This window comes from Pezoporus flaviventris, unplaced genomic scaffold (genome assembly GCF_033815535.1).
Source record: "Pezoporus flaviventris isolate CSIRO_AGI_PZ_B2104156 unplaced genomic scaffold, CSIRO_AGI_Pfla_v1 ptg000045l, whole genome shotgun sequence".
Lineage (NCBI taxonomy): Eukaryota > Metazoa > Chordata > Aves > Psittaciformes > Psittacidae > Pezoporus > Pezoporus flaviventris.
This window is the reverse complement of record NW_026892593.1, coordinates 25869856-25888890: the sequence shown is the minus strand read 5'-3', so window position 1 is coordinate 25888890 and position 19035 is coordinate 25869856. Positions and strand designations below refer to the sequence as shown.

The 19035-nt window shown below is 41.4% G+C and overlaps 1 protein-coding gene across 1 annotated transcript in view; it reads left to right on the top strand.

The window, feature by feature from the left end:
* The first annotated feature begins 5284 nt into the window (after positions 1-5284).
* Positions 5285-19035, top strand: part of DNAJB9 (DnaJ heat shock protein family (Hsp40) member B9) — a 145167-nt gene continuing 131416 nt past the window's right edge. The window contains exon 1 of the mRNA XM_061467770.1: positions 5285-5288. The gene's annotated coding sequence lies outside the window, so the exon portion shown is untranslated. The remainder of the gene's footprint in view (positions 5289-19035) is intronic.

Below are 19035 nucleotides of genomic sequence, written 5' to 3'. Positions count from 1 at the left end.
TTTCCACAAGAGTTGTATGTACATTCCCTCTCAACCTATACTACTCAAGCTTCCAAGACTGCAGCCTTTTCTCTTTAAGATTTCCAGTGAGTTTTATTCCCAAGCTTCTCCCTACTACTACTTCTTTCTAATTCAAAAGCAAATAAGACCTTTTGTTCTTCATCAGTCTCTTCATACAGTGGTCGTCATCACCAAATTTTTTTTTGTTATATAACTCATTATCTTCAGCCTCTTTGAATTTTGTCCATTTTTATTACCCTGCCCATGCTATGGTATTCAGTGGGATTACTTCCCTCAGCTAGTGCCTTTGCACCAGTCAGTTAACTCCATAGGATTGCTTTCCACCAGCAGAACTGTCCTGACTCCAACTCTTGTACAAAAGCTGTCTTTTGAACCAATTGATTATATTCAATGCCTTCACATACACAGACACACAGGGAACCCTACAGTGTTGTGACATTGTAAAGGCAGCTCCTTTACACGAACCCTCAGAATTAAGTTGGACAAACACAGCAGCACTGAAAACATGGGAAAAGGGAAGTTAGAAGTGAGAGGCAGAGTTCAGAAAGAGAAAGAAAATCTGTACTCATCTATAAACTCCATCAGCTCCTCACTTAGGTAACAGGCTAAAGGAAAACAGTACATTAATATTTTGGGTAGCTGTTTGGAAACACCAAAGTTGTGGCCAAAGACTAATTCATACAACCAGGAAGCTATGGATCAACTTATTTTTTTCTTCAAACAAGCTGTTAAACGGTAAAAATTACATACTAAAAACCATAGGAAATCAAAAGGTCATATATACCTAATGGTGCAGACAAAGTATCAGGACATCTATATTCCCACTGGGATGGATTCAAATTCAGCAGTCTTATATGAGTATTCACAGAATTAGAGAGACTACATTCATACAGATTCTGTCCAATTTAATTGACAATTTAGACAGCTGGTTCCTTTCTAATGCTTGTTTGAAAGTTTTGAAAGTTATCATGGTTTTGAAAGTTATCATATCTTCATAAGTTGAACTGGCCTTTTTCTCATCACTTGGCTATTTTTGTGCATCTGAGATGCTCTGCATGAACTGCTACTTTTTATATTAAGTTCAGCTGCTTAAAGTAGAATGGGGGTACTGTGAGCATTTACAGAAACATTTTATAATTCAAGCTGTTATGCTTCCATACTGAAAAGTTAACAAGGGGAAAGCTGTAATCACATTATGAATTGAGCCATTTGAAAACTAGAAAGAGTGTAGGAAAACAGTGTATTCACAAAATGAATACTAAGATACATTTATCCTGATTCATACAGCAAACAAACAAAAAAAAAAAATTGAAAGCTTCTTCACAACAGTTAATAGAGGATCCAGATGAACATTTCTGTACTTATTCAGCATTTACTAGACAGGAGAAGCTAAAGAGCAATCCAGAGGAATATTTGCAATGCAATTAGGCTAGACAAGTAAGTCTGAATGTATGCCAGCTGCAGAGGTCTGCCCTTGATTCACACTATCAAATGTGTAGTGTGTCACACAGCGTCTAGCATCAGTATCTCCAGTATTATAAGTCTCATCAGATATGAACTTGTTTACTGAGCCTCTTAATCAGGGTCTGAATACATATCTAGCTCTACCTTCTAGCAGTCTATATACCAGTCCACCACCATCTGCCAGTTAAAGCTTCCACAGATAGGGGAAAAAAAAAAAAAAAAAAATCAATTCAAACATATGCATTCGGCACTCAAACTAAGCTATCATTCACATTTCAATATAAGACTTGAATTCCTTTTCAGTGTTCTTCAACTTTGACCCAGCTCTACCCCCTCCTTCTACTGAAAAGGGCAAAGACAACAGCCCAGCAAGTGGGACAGGCAAAACAGACCTCCTTTGTTCACTTTTCCCTTTCAGTTTTCTATTGAGGTAAATAGCTGAAAGCTCAGCCAGTCTCCAGTAGCTCAGAAGAAAGCAATATAGCTAGCTTGCAACTATCGTTTCCTGGTTAACAAACAGTAGGACAAAACTTACGGTGCATCGCTTTAATCTTATTATTGAAGATTAACTCTTTACAAAGCCCCTTAATATCGTATTTACAAGACGACATTCATAAATGCTTAAGTTACAATATCTATAATGCTAAACAGAACAGGCAATACACATACTCACCAATTCGAAATGCAACAAATTATCACTGTGGAGAAAGTATAACTGAATTTTTTGAATACTATCAGCCCACTCAGGAAGGCAAAATCATATTCCTTGCATACTGCCCAGCAGACAACCTCCTACATTATTGCCTCAGCTTACATTACCGAGATACGTTTTTTCTGTATGTCTTCCCATTTTACCAATTCTGTTCATGAAACATAACAAAATGCACATACCCAGTGAAAACTGAATAGTGTAGTTTCACCGTACTGTTCCAACGTAACAGAAGGTAAGTAATTGCAATTCAAGGTGATTTGGGACAAATGAATAAAACTACAGACTAACAGCAATTCCACAGCCGCAGGCAAGACCGATTTAATTTTTAGGCTGATTGAGCTATTTGAGCTGCGCAATAATCCATTAACAAAAATCCAAACCCTTAGTGTATTCAAGATGTTTTATGTCCAGCTACCATGGAGAGTCATTTCCCTACAGCAGGAAGGAGAAAGAGTCTAGCATTACCTTTTGCTGACTTGAAATTGGAATCCTCAAAACAATAAAATCTGTCAATTAGAGAGACATCTCATTAATTCCAAGAAACTCTAACTTGGTTACTAAAGCTTCTACCATCACATTTCTGAGCACCAGAAACACCAAAGCACAGCAAGCTAACAGGAGGCATCAGAAAGCATCTACTGGATTTATTTCAGTCCCTGAAAATAAAAACCATTCTAAAAAAACTAATCTTCTTATTAAAGCCCTTCTTAGCAAACAAGCTGTGGTATATGTGATAAATATTATGCCTTCTGCAAGAAGATAAAGAATGGTAACTCAGATTCCGGTGATCTCATTTACCTTGAACGTTATTACTTTTGAGTACTTTTACCATGGTCAGTAAGGCTAATTACAGAACTAAGATACCAATACGAGTCTGATTAATTGTGGATTTATTCTGTGAGTTGTGAAGAGGGTTTTAGCTCCATCATTAACACCAGCTGGTACACACTACCCTGTCATCTGATGTGGTCACACAGCTGTACAATTTTCCATTAGCTACATTGCCTTTGCACAATCCAGTGTGTGAATTCATACAATGGATCCCAAGTTCTGTCACTATCAAGCAGCTTTCTGGTTTTGCTTCTTCTGAGAAGCAGATATTCTCAGAAGACACCATCTTCTCAATTCTGTACTGATACAGTCTGACAGCTAATTTTAGACACCCAAAAGAATTTCACAGTACTTCGACATTCAAATAAGCGACTTCCACTGAGTTCAGTATCAGACTCTTTAGCAACTCTAATCACTTGCTTTGTGATTCCTATTCAAAACCAAGGACAACAGTCAGCTAAACAAATGCCTGATGTATACTCATACAAATAGTAAGATCAAACAAATTAGACAAATATTAAAAACATGCTGCACCTGCAAGTCAGTTTTCTGACTTTTAGGTCCTTGAGCTAATATGCAACACAAGAGCATCCTTCTCTTCCCAGTGATATCCTTTGCCAAAGGATACCAGCAAGATGCATTTCTTGGCGTATACACTGCTCTCAAACTCAAAATGAAGTCCAAATGCCTTCTGATGTTGTACAGTGACCTACTCTGTGCACATCCCATATAATTACTATCCACAAATTACCGCATCTATTAAGTTAAATTATGGAAAAAGTTGAAATTATTAATACTGCACCTGTTAGATGCAATGAAGCTTTCATGTTTCATCTACCCTTTCTGTAAGATACTTAATTAAGAATCAAAATGTATTTGAATGCTCAGAAACAGAGAGAGAAATATGCAAAGGCAAGAAACATCAGGAAAAAAAGAAACCGAGGTGGTTAATACTGACTTCTTGACTCGGTAGGAGGTTGTTTTGAATAAACAATGAAAAACTGGACCTTTATGAATAAAAGAATATCTTATCATGATCTATAGGTTCCACTGTAGAGTCAGATACCACATTTTCCATTGTTTTATCTAACTAAACAGACAGCTAGGAAACAGCATTCCTTTCACAGAGTATTTGTCAATATGGAACAGCCTTATTGACTGGGTCGAAGCCCACTGTGATCTTAAATATTTAAACAGCTTGGCATTATTAATCAGGGGCTGTTTACACTTAAGACTCCAAAGTCTTGGTTTAAACATGCTTCAGACTTCAAAACTAACACATCTACAACGAAGAGTTCCGCGATAGCTGAAGGCTTAGTTAATTATTACTTTATAACCAAACAGCAAATGCATTCGCTGCTCAGACCCCACCGCAATTTTCCGCATTAATCTCCATCAAGAGAGAGGAAGCAAAACACGGGCAAATGGGAACAGCTCGGGATACAGCCACATTTCAGCTGGCTCACCCCTAAGTAAAGCCGGCGTTGCTGCATGCAGCAAAGCGCAGAAGGAGCGAAAAAACAAGAAAACCAAAGCCCGACAGCGCTGACAAACAAACGTGCCGAAGCCGGAACGCGGATCCCGGCACTTCAGCACAGACAGCTCCTTCCCCTCACACGCCGCCCTCGCCCCCGCCGGCCAGCGCACGAAATGGCGACCTACGCGCTGAGGGATGTGAGGGATGTGGGCGCGTCGCAGTCGCGGAGCATCTCCGCCCGGCCCGTTCGCTCTGCGACGCGAAGGGGCCAGCCTGCCTGCCCCGGTAGGTCCTCCTTCGGTCGCCGCCATAAAGCCCCCGCAGGCTCGCAGGTCCCTCCTCACAGCCGTTGCCCAGGTCTCCGCGACCCGGGCACCAGCTGCTGCCGCCTCGCGCGTCCCCTCAGAGGAGCCCCGGCACCCACAGCGGACCCGGGCGAGGACGAGCGGCTCCTCACCGTCGGGGCACGGCACCTCGCAGGAGACAGCGCCGGTACTCACGGGAAGGTGCAGCCCCTCCGCCCGGGGAGAGGGTGGATGGGGATCCGCAGCCACGCTCTTTTTACTCCTCCACCTCCTCCTGCTGCTGCTGCCGGCTCGGCAGCTCAGCGAGCAGAGCCGAGACGGGCGCGCTCCCGCGCCTATCACCTCCCCGGCACCCCCAGCCCTGCTGTACCGCGGGGCGCGCTCCCGCGGGAGGGGCGGGGAAGGCGCGCGGCTGCGCGAGCTGCGCCCGGGACACGCGCCGCGAGGGGGCTGGGGCGAGGCGGGGCGGGGCGCGGCGGTGGCGGCCGCTCTCTCGCACCTGGGGAGGCGTCGGCGGCGGCTTCATCTGGGGCATGGCCCTGGGACTGCCGCTGGGGACAGCGAGCCGCGCTTCTGCAGTCCTCCGACCTGCGGCGCCGGCTGCCGACCCTTCTCCGACCCTCTCTCCCTCCTTCTCTCCCTCCCTCTCTCCCTCCCTCTCTCCCTCCTTCTCTCCCTCCCTCTCTCCCTCCTTCTCTCTCTCCCTCCCTCCTTCTCTCCGTCCCTCTCTCCGTCCCTCTCTCCGTCCCTCTCTCCGTCCCTCTCTCCGTCCCTCTCTCCCTCCTTCTCTCCCTCCTTCCGCCGCCCGGGTGATAATCGGGGCGAAATCCTCATCGGACCTGCAGGCAGTGCCAGGTCTCGGCCTTCTCAATTCAGACCCCCCTCGCCGCTCCTTCTGGCGCTCCCTGGGTGGTAACCAACCCGGCACCCGAAGGCCTCCTCAGCACCCTGTGGGCAGCTCCCCTGCTCTCCCCCAGCCCGGGGAAGCCGAGCACCCGTCGGGGCACCCCCACCAGCGGTGCGGGAGCTGGCAAAGGCGGAGTTTTAAATAGAGTCATTATTTTATCCCGGCAGTGCCCCTCTAAATAGATGGTTTCAGCTAGTTCCCAAACTGGAGACAAGGATATTATTTTACACTCGAGAATAGTCCTATTGAACTCGGTAGCGCAGCTCACATGTGTGTAGTTAAACACGGGTGCTAGCAGGATCGGAGCCAATAATTTCGGCGGCTGTGGGTACAACAATACAGTAAATTAAACTGACTTGGGAAGACAGAGGCTTGCATTGCCGGCTTCTTCTGGGGGGCGGTGGAATCCTCCGTGGCATGCCGGTCGTCCTGGGGACTGCCACAAATAGCGGAGCCAGCGGCCTGCCCACAGCTCGGACCAGCGCGTTCTTCACCAGTCACAGCAAAACTGAATTAGATTAAATTTCCAGTTCACAAGTTCAGGAAGTCAGCGTTTAGATGTCGATCGCTTAAAGAGAAGCTCTGGTTGAGACCGCTTGGACAAGAGCCTCAGATGAGGGTTATTCCAAATAAACCTTTCTGCTGAGCACGCCTCTGTCAAGGGGCACTCACAGTGCTCACCTTCCCTTCACATCTTGCAGTTAACATGCACGATGTCAGAAGCATTTTAATGTCATTTTGAGACTTCTGTGGACTATGCTTGATATTGCTCAACATGAATCCCCGTCACCATTTAGCATATAGTAAATGTGATTATCTGCCACTGCTGAACCTGCTTTTGGATCAGCCATTTTAGGAATAGCCTTTTGTGCACTGCAAGGTGGCAACTTTTGGAATGGTTAACTCTTTATTATACAATCCAGGAAACAGCTTTCAAAGTGAACTCCACAATGACAGCTTAGTAGTGCAAAACGTAACGCTCGAGATGAGCAAAAAGCCCTACCTGGCATCTTTTCAGAAACCCCATTACAACACTGGCAAGTTAAAACTGAGAATCTGTCTGACTGAAAAGCAATACTCTAGACGAATAACAGATTCTATAAATGATACAGAACATGCATATAAATATCCAAGGGTTAAACAATAAGTCAGACACTATTGCTTCAGACTTTGGAGATATTCAAGCTCCTATCAATCTGAAGCTAGGATATTATCGTTTGAGGCCTGAATATGGAAAGATTAAATGTATATGAAGAAAATCCTTTTTATAAGGAGAGGGCAGTAAGTGCTCTGATTTATTGTGTATCTCTAAATGTTCTTTACTTTTGTTTGTTTGCTTTTCTTTTTTTTATTGTACTAGTCTCATGTTCCCAACTAATTTATTTAATCTTAAGTACAAAACCACTACAGTATAAATGAACATCTAGAAAAATATAAATGGAGGAGCTAAAATGTTAGGATATTGCCTGACTTTGCTTCTAAGACACTGTGTTCTGAAAGGATAATATGTAGCCATTCCTGGCTTTGAAAAAATATGGGTGTAAAATGTTAAGAGAAGGATGTTTTCTCAGACTGTTATCTTTTTGGATCCATGCCAGATTCCCAGGGGAACGTGGTGAGCCAAACCTTCAGGAGGTGAACTGAAGAACTGCAGGGTGCTAGAGGGGAAAGACTTGAAAGTTTCATGTAGGCATAAATATATGGCTAGTGTTTTGGTGGCAAATGTACCAAACTTTATAAGCGTAAACCTGTGGGCTGTGGCAAACCACACAGTGCAAGTTAGAGAAACCAAATAAACAAAGAGATGTCACTGTTGCCAGGAGGGTGTAATAAATGACTCTGTACTGATGTATGATTAGGCTGAAATGTTGCAGCTGATATGATTATACTCTTTATGATTCCCCTGAGAATTGAAACACCATATTTTTGTATTACTGAGATAAATAAATACACACATTCAGTAGCACAAAGCTGAACTTTCCAAATGGTGACATACATATAGCTGTCAGTAAACAAGTAAATTCAAAGGTCTATGCAGCCTGTTACAGAGCTGGGAGCTACTTGCTTCTGCTGGAGATGGCATCTTCTATTGTAGACAAATGCCATCCATACTGGCAGTAGGATGGTGGCACCAAGCAGAAACAAACAGGTGGGCTTGCTGGCATAAACAACAACAGCCGTTATGATAAGCAGAAGTTGTATGGCTGAAGAAATATTAGCTTCCAGTCTTCTTCTCTGCTGCCTTGCATCTCTTCTGTAGTCCTCCTACTACTTTTTGTAGTATTTCTGTTCAGTTTATGCAATTATAACCATGGGTAAGCAGTTCCAAACATAGTAGTATGGCCTTCATGTTGCTTTAATATCAATCTTGATTCACTTAGCGATCTACCATCTTCTTCTATGTTAACCTGTTAGAGTTTGTTGTAGTCTTTGTTTAGGGAAGCATTGATCAGGTACATGACAGTCATTGCATTGATATACAAAACTTGACTGTGATGGGTATCAGGCATGATCTGGGCATTTGCAAAGTGCTTTTAGGAGAAAGTTACCAAATAAAATGCTCAGAGGGCTAATACACTGGAAGAGGCTTGGTTTGTCTGAAAGAATTCCTTGACATTTTGTTCGTAGACCAGACTTTTTAAGGGATATGGAAAGATATCTTGGTTTGTTCATCTCACCTAACTTTAGATGTCTACTATGTGAAAGTCTGCATCTGAGCTAGTCACTCTTCCTACTGAATATAAAGGGAATCAGAAATAAGCACTTTTAGTGTATGATTCATCTAACCTATTTTAGATGTCTATGTTAAGATAAGCTGGGTTACAGCCTAGAAATGCTTGCTTTTCTCCGTTGACTGTAACAGGACCAGCGAGTTTCTTGTTCAGCTGTAAATGTCTACATTGTAAGACTCTGCATTTATGCAGCTGAAAGTCCCCCATGTGATCTTACCATGAGTTATCCCACTGTCCCACTGTTCCACTTGTTTTGAAGTCTTACAGCGGTGAATGGTGTAGCACACAGAGTCCTTTACACAAAGTAAAACGGTGGGGAATAGCCCACTCATTATATTGAAGATCAATTTAGACTAATCATATTCATGGAATCATAGAATCATAGAATAGTTAGGGTTGGAAAGGACCTTAAGATCATCTAGTTCCAACCACCCTGCAGTAGGTTATGGGCCCTCCCAATCAAAAACTGAACAACTTTTGAGATTAATTTTAATCTGATTTATTTATGGTCATTTCAGATTTCTTTTGGAGGATATTCTGGTACTGTAATAGTAGAGCAAACACACTTACTGCTGTACTAATGCTTTTTGGAAGCTAATGTTCTGTTTACTGTAGCAGCATAAAATGTGGATATTTCTAAGCAGAAAAGAGATGAAAGTTAAGATCAAAAGCTTAAATGATAATCTCTAATGTTAAAAGCTGCACTGCTTGGTGTGCAGTAACAAAATCAGCTTTCACAGAGAACCAAACAGAGGATGTGTTTTGATGTCAGATACGTTGAGAACTAGGCTAGCAAGAGGATCATACAGGAAAGACTCTGCACAGAAGTGTTCTGATGTGCTGTCAAGAACTGTAAAATAATACTTAATTTAAGGCTTCTAAACTATTCTCTCAAAATTTGTGACTATGGTTAGGTACTGCCATGCTTATATATATAAAGAGAGAGAGAGAATCATAGAATCATAGAATAGTTAGGGTTGGAAAGGACCTGAAGATCATATAGTTCCAACCCACCTGCCATGGGCAGGGACACCTCACACTAAACCATGCCACCCAAGGCTTTGTCCAGCCTGGCCTTGAACACTGCCAGGGATGGAGCATTCACAACTTCCCTGGGCAACCCATTCCAGTGCCTCACCATGCTAACAGGAAAGAATTTCCTCCTTATATCCAATCTAAAATTCCCCTGTTTAAGTTTGAACCTGTTACCCCTTGTCCTATCACTACAGTCCCTAATGAAGAGTCCCTCTCCAGCATCCCTATAGGCCCCCTTCAGATACTGGAAGGCTGCTGTGAGGTCTCCACGCAGCCTTCTCTTCTCCAGGCTGAACAGCCCCAACTTCCTCAGCCTATCTTCATACGGGAGGTGCTGCAGTCCCCTGATCATCCTTGTGGCCCTTCTCTGGACTTGTTCCAACAGTTCCATGTCCTTTTGATGTTGAGGACACCAGAACTGCACACAATACTCCAAGTGAGGTCTCACAAGAGCAGAGTAGAGGAGCAGGATCACCTCTTTCAACCAGCCGGTCACGCTCCTTTTGATGCAGCCCAGGATGTGGTTGGCTTTCTGGGCTGCAAGCGCACACTGAAGCCAGCTTATGTTCATTTTCTCATCGACCAGCACCCTCAAGTCCTTCTCCGCAGGGCTGCTCTGAATCTTTTTGCCCAACCTGTAGCTGTGCCTATATATTTATAAGCTCTCATGTAGGCTTCCCTTACAAGACATTCTAGCACCTAAGGCAGCTAGCAGGCTAAGCAAAGAGCCAGTTAGTGACAGCAACACGGAAAGGATGTGTTTTTAATCTTGCTTTTTTAGGACTTCAGATATTCCACACTGCTGGGAGACACTGCAGAGATTCACAGGGCTGAAACTTCCTTCAGAAATTAGAAGCTTGAATGCAAAATGGAAGGAGAGGATCTTGTTTTTCAAGGAACAGATGGAGAGGAGGAGCTGCTGGTGCTATCACCTGTCCAATCTTCCATTATCTTGACCATTACAGTGCTGAGACGGGAAGTAGGAGGTCTGGGTTCAGTTTTTTCCTTTGCTTAATCAACTTCTCAGGGCACAGACTTTTTTTTAATTAGATTTGTAACTGGCCTCCCTTCTCCCCAGTTGCTTGACTATCTAGACTAAGAGTGTTTTCTCTTGTGCCTATGAGTATTTAATAATGCCATGCAAAGTGAAATACCTTTTAAAGGAGAGATGACAGCACCATTTTATTTTGGAATACTCAATTTCTTAGCTGCTTGTTGGCAAAGGCTGAAAAATGAGTTAAACATACTGGACAATTCTAATCACAGGAAGACATTACTGTCAGCTTGGTTTTGTGTCAAGTTTAATCAATCAGATGGATGTGCTCTGAGAATGCTTAAGAGATCAAGTTTTTCAGGTAAAAGAGAGAGAGGAACTTTTTAAAACATCCACAGATACCAGAGTATGCAGACCACAGTGCTTTTGGCCATGCTCAGAATGTGATCTCAAGGAACGTAAAGGACCGTTGTATCTTGTCAGAAACTTGAGAGAGAAAGGATTATATAAAATATGTATTTAATGCCTGGCATATTACAGAAACTACGTCTATTTTTGGCAACTGTATTCACATGGTGAAATGGCTCAAGTCAATGGAAATTTGATATTGATTTCAGCAGGACCAATGTTTTATCTGGTGTATAAATAAAGGAAGGAAGTCCTTCACACACAGCGGATTAAACTGTCTGCAAACACCAGACACGTTTTGTGTGATGATTAGAGTTCACATTTTTCCATTACAAGAGATTGGCTGAGACAGTTAAAAATCTCTTATGAGCCTAATTCATGGTTCAGAGTTCTTGAAAACTGCTCTTCAAAGATCAAACGTCCACAGACACCAGGCAGTTTATCCAAGGGACCTCCAAAGTACTGAATGCCAAGCAGCTCCATTTTCAAGAACAGGAACGTAAAGTCAGGCTTGACCTTATGATTTAACCTGTTACATCTTTTAGCTGAATATCTCACAGATTAAGAGAGTCTGTCTTTAGTGGGGAGTTTTCTGTTATAGAAATGAACTAGGAAGCAACTTCAAGATTCTGGAAAATGCCTATTAATAGCTATTAGAGCTGTAACTCTTGCTTTAGTGAAACTTTATTCCAGTGCACCAAATGTTCATGCACTTGTTTATTGTGCATATATATAAAGTGACTGAACTTAAGGATTCACACACACACAAAAAAAATAAGCATGTACGTAAGTTTTTTCAGATGACAGAGAGAATGAGCTAAGTTAGTGAAAGAGTAAGGTCTGCTGCCTTTCCCAAGACATGATTATGAATTTTGATCACATGTAGTAATGCTTAGAATGAAGGAAAGGTTTTGCCTGGGAAACTAAGATGAAGAAGAGGAAAACTTTGATGAAAAATTACATCAATTAAGTCCTTTTGAAGTTATCCTGTAGTCTTCAACTAGAAAAATGCCTGAAGAGCTTTTCTAGTCTGCTTCAGACACACCTTGTTTTCTAAGTCAGTTGGACCTCCTAATGATGACATTATTTTTAAATTGCAAACACACCATTGTCTTAATGGCTTATGTTTGAATTTCTTGAAGCAGTTTAAATGAGAAAACCTATAGATAAATTGACTGGCTCTACTAGGTTCCCAGAGGAAAGGCATCAGTTCATAGTCCTTGTAGCTTTCTGAAGTAGATGACAGTGAACAATCAGCTTTATATTTTTCCTGTATAACCAAACATATTTCCAACGTCCTCTTGTATTGGTCACCATATGTGTAGTTGTCTTTTTAAAGGTCCAGAAAACAATAATTACTTTAAATGAAAAGTTTGTACTTCATGTTTTTATTTATGTTAGTCCAAAATACCAAAGAAAACATACAATTCACACAGTCAAAACACCTAGGATAGGAGGAAAAGCACCACCTGCACAGCCCATCACCTCAATAACAGTGCACGCTGTAATGCGGAATGTGAGTATTCTCTCACCTTTATCTGCCAGGGAGGTTAGTTAATAATTTATAGGGTCTGTGGTAGTCCAAACACCAAATGATGTTTAGAAGACGTGGTTGATGATCACTGCAGTATCTAATTACTACCCTTTGTGAAGCCTGAAAATGGAGCTCAGATACCCTGGAAATATTCTAGCAGTGATGACCTCCAGGCGTGAATTGGGAATTTAGAAGAGTTTCAGAAATCTGCTGCAGATTAATCAAATACTTTGAAGGAATCAGAAAAAAAGAATTACTGAAAGGATTTGATATGGAAGACAACAGATGAATTAAAAACAATGCATTTGTGAATCCCAAGAAATGTAATAAAAATATACACATTTAACAAAAGAAAGGAATTTAAAAATGAGAAGATTCTGAGATATTCCAAATGCTTATTGGTATCCTCACTCAGCAGGTGACATCCTGTTGGAAATAATTTTCCCCGTGCTTTTGAAATTAAGTTGAGGTACAGCAGATTTGCAAAGGTCCTGTTTCATGTGCACGTGGGAGCCTCAGCATGAGGAAGGAATACCTTTCTTTTATCGTCTCATTCCTAGTAGAAAATTGAACTGATACAGAACCAGCAAGCAGGTCTATTTAATTTTACCATTCTGTTTCTAGCAGATGAGCTTTTGTATTTTTTTGCCTGTGCTTTCATATTTTGTTTGATTATTTTCAATTTATGGTATACTGGCATAGCACTTCTCAGTAAAGCAACAGAATGCTTCACTATGTCCTCTTCTGCTTGATCTCCCCTAACCCCATAGTCCCTGAGCTTTGTTATTTTTCCATTCTTTTCTGGCAAGAACATATAATTTTCCTTACACAAGCCGAAGGAAAGTGACACAATTTCTGAGGATACTGTAAATGAGTCTCCTGTCTCCCTATTTATATTTTACTGAAAGAAGTAGTATCACATACAGCAATTACTGTTAAGTTTGGGTATCTCCCATCTATGTGCTGCATGTCACTCAAATACATGAAAACCCTTAGTTAATGGTGTATAATCTCTTGTGTTCACACTTTCTTCTCAGTGGAAGTGAGCCCTTTTCCAGTTCCCATTCCTAAGACTTTCTATCTTTCATTCCATAACTACCTACCTGCTTCCAAAGTACTCAGGCTGGATTCATGTTTAAAGGATAATTACTTACCTCCTCTGGTGCGAGAACCCACTCCCCCACTTGCTGTGCTGCTGACTGCCACAAGAGCCCATCAGTTTTCTCAGCTCAGAAGTTCCCTTGAATAGTTTGAAATCTTGCAGAAGCAAATCAGTATTGTTACCAGCTGTATGCTCTCAGTGAAGTGACAGCACAGACTACGTGATATTTCATCACCAACAGTGGTACAAGTTTTCCTGGTTTACTCAGACTAATGCCAACTGAATTTTCCATTTCTTTAATAATAAAGGCATAGTGGAAGCAAGCCTAAAAAGGTGAGACATGCAGTTTTGTTTCTCCATGGTGCTGTAAATCCCAACTGGTGACAACCAATGTGGTCCATAGCCTGGCACTAGCCTTCACAGGTGTAGCTGATGGGCTCTGATGGCCACTCCGGAGGCAAGGTGGGTCAACCAACCGTAGGAGAGGAGGTGGAAACCTCTGGATCTATGGAACTGGTTCCATGACTTTTAAATTTAATATGATCCCCAAAATGGACCCAGGAGAATTCCTGTACTCCTTGCAGGGAACTTTTAAGAGGGTGTGAATACATCCAGTTTTTTTCTCTTATGTATGTGTGCACCTGTTCACTATTTTTGGTTACTGTGGATTATGGAATCATCTTTAAGCGTGAGTTCCCTAATGTGCTTACATATACTAAATAACCATTTTATTTAGCACATTCAATAATAATTTTCATATTTGATATATGAATATCTGCAACCAATGCACAAATAAAGTTGTGGCTTACTGTTTCAATTTGTGTCTTCAAGCCAAATAGATTCATCGGTCATCTAGATTTCTCTTTAAAACCATGGTGTATATATATTACTTTTGACATCAAACTTTGCCTTTTTCTGCTAGCCTCCACTTGTGTTCTCAAGCTATTTTTTGTTGTTGTCATTATGGAGGAATCTTCTACCACACCCAAAATCAATCCCTTGGCATGATCTTCTGTTATTTCACCTATGTAATAATAATTTCCTTCTTTCTCCAATCGCCTGTTGTTCTGAGAAACATTTGTGCTCAGCTCAAAGGTTTAGAAATGCTGTAACACTGACATTTCTGAGAAGGAGACACAAGGCTATTGCTTTTTTTCCTGTAACACTTTTGTCATTCTCTGTTCTATGGCATGAATTCAAGAAGTAACATGAAGAGAGCTATCTTAGGCAAGTATACACTTGTCCAGAAATAAACAAAGAAATAGATGAGCACAAAGACTGTTCTGTAAGCCATTTAACAATTGTTTATAACAGCAGCATTAGCTTTCAAAATTAGGCATGTGATCATTAAAATCAGTGCTTTAAAACACAGCATTATAGATAGAGCATTAGAGATAACATCAGAAGTCAAATCAGGCAAAGAAAAGTCCACAGGGCAGAGTTAAAAAAAAGAAGAGTTCTTCAGAATGTGGAACAATGACACAGAAAATAAATGATCTTTTCTGGAAAAAAAGGAAGTTCTTGAAGCAGTGCTCAGGTAGGAACTCATATAGAAATGCTATTGTACCTTTTTTCCCTAGGGAAGTAAACCTAGCCCTTGATTCACAATAGCTATTGTTCTAGACCTTGAAAACAAGATGAGAATAAGGCAAGATGACTTGTCTGAGCAAAACTATGAAATCCTAGACAACTTCGCAGAGCCACCATCTACTGTGACATCTTGCTTTAGTAACGATAGAGACATACTTAGAGATACACAACTCTGACACATATACCTGAATAAAAGCTCAAAGTTGTAGGGTACTAACAATGAGCCTTCTGTGATACAGTTTGTTGACCTTCACAGTAGGGAACTGCAGGCAGGAGGCTAACACTAAAATATAGACTAGCTGTATCAGGTATTGTTTCATTCAAACTAAATGAAAGCTGCAGTGCTGTATCTTTGTAAAGTTATTCAAGCATGTCTGCATAGGATTAGAAAAACCACTACATTCAATCATTTTCCAATCTGCTGTGCAGATGAGGTTTATGAGATGCAATGTGTTTGTTTTTACAAATACAGTCTGACAGGGTGACTTACCTTTTGAAGAAGCTCTTTATTCTTTTTACTTTTTAGGTAACTAGGGAAGAAAAGCTGTCCAGGAACTGTCATGATAAAAAAAGTATATACTTCTGAGCACCTAATTAGAAGTTCTGTTTGCTACTTTGTACAGGATTTGGGTCTATTGTCCCTTAGCATGCCTCTGACAGCACCAAAAATGCTTTGGAGCTCTGGAAGAAGACCTAGCAGATGTCCAGGTGCCGTGTTCCTCAAGGAATGGTTACACTGCCATTCAGATCACCTCCTTGTGTGATTTGCAGTGATTTGAGACTGCCAGCGCATACTTCATGACACCTCCATGATGCATGCTTTTGCCCACATAGATAGCACAACTCTGCAAAGCATGGCTGCACTGGCACATGTTGTGCTTTTCCAGCAGCAGGAGAGTGTCCTCTCATACAAAAGAAGACTTGGCATTTGGAATAGTAACCTGCCTATCCTCATGTTACCCTGTGATGACAACCAAAGGTTACACAAGTGGCTTGTAGGGTTAGCAGAGCAGCACCCATGCTCATCCTTTGGCTTGCTCAGGAAACATGCTCCCTTCCACCCATACCTAAAAACCTGCTCCAACACCTGTCAGCCCAATGCTGTATCAAGCTTGGGAACTTTTGTTGTCTCACTGTACAGTATATTTCTCTGTGACAGAATGTTGGCTTGGGAATCTTCCTTCGAGTAACTGTCCTGGGCAGAAAGGAGAAGGCTTGGCATCAGCTCCCTGCCAAGAATAACTCTGCCAATTTCACAAACATCCCTATATGTCAGCTGGGCACTTTATACCATGTCTGTCAGGAATGCTCTTGATAGAGGTTACCAGAACAAGGTAACCAGGTACCTGCTGTCAGCTGGAGTTTATTTGTTCTGGGGACTCCACACCTCTGAAGTGCTTTGGCGATGGGGAGCTTACCATGGGTACTTTCTGCAGAGGGATCTCTTGACACTGTCAGTCTTTCACAATGCCTTTAGGGTTTGGCAGTGGAAGCCCACCTAGAAATCAGACATTTCAAACTATTTTGGGGACCTGAAAAACAGTCTTTTCCAGTGCTTTCAGTGATTTTGAGCTGACTCTGGACCGTGGAGTATTGTTTTCTGAGGTCTGGCTGCAAGAGCTGCTTCTTTATAAGTAGCTATTGTGAGGGAGGAAAGCAAAGGCATTGTGTCCTGACAGTAATAATGATCTAAGTCTTCTTCCTCATTATCTGCAGAAGGAAAGAGAAGTATCCTTTTCTGTGTAGTTTGATTTTGTAAAGGCCTGACTGGTGAGAGTGACTGTTAATGTGAAGTGGCTACAACTTTAACAGGGAGGAAGAGAATATGTGCTGAACATCCCACCGCTGCCTGTGTACAGCTGCCACAGTCTCCCAGGCCAGCAGGGTCCTTTTGCAGATTGGCTGAGTGGCTGCATAGAGGTGATACTGCTTTCTGGTTGTGCCACAGGGACGGTGCCTTCCAACCAACTCAGAGCAAAAAACTGACAAAAACCAGTAGCAACCGCTCAGTTTTGATCTAACACGTCCTGCATATATTTGGTTCTGGAAACGGATCTCTCTTTTATTTTTTTTTACAGTACTTGTTTTAAGTTGAATTATGATGCACCTTCTGTAAGTGTATTGGCTTGAAAAGAGATGACATTCACCTGAGAGGCTGCAGTGTGCCGAGCCCTGCATAGTAGATGAGAAAAAGCTTTCCTTTTCTCAAAGACAGTCTGAATTCAATGCATTTTACATACCAGACAGAAAATATATTGGAATAGCATCATGCTGGAAGTATTTTGTCTTGCTTTTTTCTTTACTATCTCTAATATACACAACCATTGATATATATATATATATATATATAAGAACCCACACAATAAACAGCTGTCCAGAATACACTTGCATCATGACAATCTCATCTAAGCTTTCCTTACTGATCTGTAGCTCTTCCCAAGGATTCATGACCTATCTAGTGCAAATTATTTAGAACTCAGTCTGCTATAGAAATATTGTCTTTCCTGCTGTATTCACACTCAGACTTCTCTAAGCATTGTTCAGATCTGTTTGGGGATACTTTTAAATACAATATTTAGCAAGAAATAAATCGGCTAGAATGGACACAATGCTCAAGTTTTGAAGTTATGACATGCTTATGTCTTAGTAACTTTGTAAAGTAATGCTTTGAAGTCAGATTTCATAGTGCCAGTAGTTTTGTCCTTTGACTCCACATTTTATGCAGTACCTGAGATACCTGCCTTTCCCTGTAGGAGGCTAGAAATATTCCCTATTTAAACACTCCAGCATTTCTGCTTGCTTTCTTTACAAAAGAAGGTGTTGTTTTGTTGTTAGAAGTGTTCTGTGACTGCCTGACTTCCTTGCGTGAAAATATATTCAGATGAGGTGTACAAAAGGAGAGGACAGGACTGTATTTGTGACTTCTAGAGAGCAGCCAGTGAGGAAGCAGGGAACAGCAGCTTAAGAAATTACTTTTGGGGGGTTGCTATCAAAATTTTGAGGCATTTTGGAAGAGTGTTCCCCTGTGATATTATTGGGATGATTATTATCTTACTCAATTATAAAATAATGATGTGAGCACAAAAATCTGTTCCTTTTGCAGTTTACAAGGATTTTAAAATGCAAAGAGCTTTTAAATGCTAAAATTGTAAGTTTGCTGAACTCAGCATTACCCTTTAATGGTATTAGTAATCTGTCCAGGTTGTCTGTGTGGTTTTACATAAAAATGCTGTTGCAGCTTCTTCCTGAAAGGTAATGATTTCAAAATGCTGCTGTGTATTTTTCATGCTGTTGCAAGTATATGGTGAAATAGCCCTTGATGATACTGTTCTAAGAAACCAATAAGTTGAATGAAATAGTAACTAAAAAGCAAAGTAACATTGCTATTGAAGATTAAACATGCATTAATTACCAATATATAATTAACTGGAGTGTTTCAGTGCTTGCTAATTTTTTATATTATGCTGAAAATTGATAGTGAAGTCTCTCAACTTTATTAAAATAAATAGACTAGGAAGAACAATTAAAAATAAAAATCTTGTTATGTAAGTATAGGTGCAAACAGGGGCGGCCATCAGCAAAGCACTGGAGCAGGCGGCACACTGTGCTTCACTGCTTAAGTACTAGGATCAAACATGACTGCAGGTGTGGGAATGAGGAGGCTGCAGTGAGGAAGCTGAGCAGCAACAGGAGAACTGGGGGGCAGCAGTCCCTTGTGTTCAAACCGCAGTGATATACAGCTGGAGCAAGGAACGAGGAAAAGGCATGTGGCATGCTTATTTTTCTGGAGTATGATTACATTAAGATTATACTTTACTTCCAGCACCAAACTGTCCCTCAGATGGAACAGTTCTGCAAGGTCTGAAAATTTGACTCGCTCTTTAGGCAACAGTGTAAAGAAACAAAAGTGGTTTTGCCTTCTT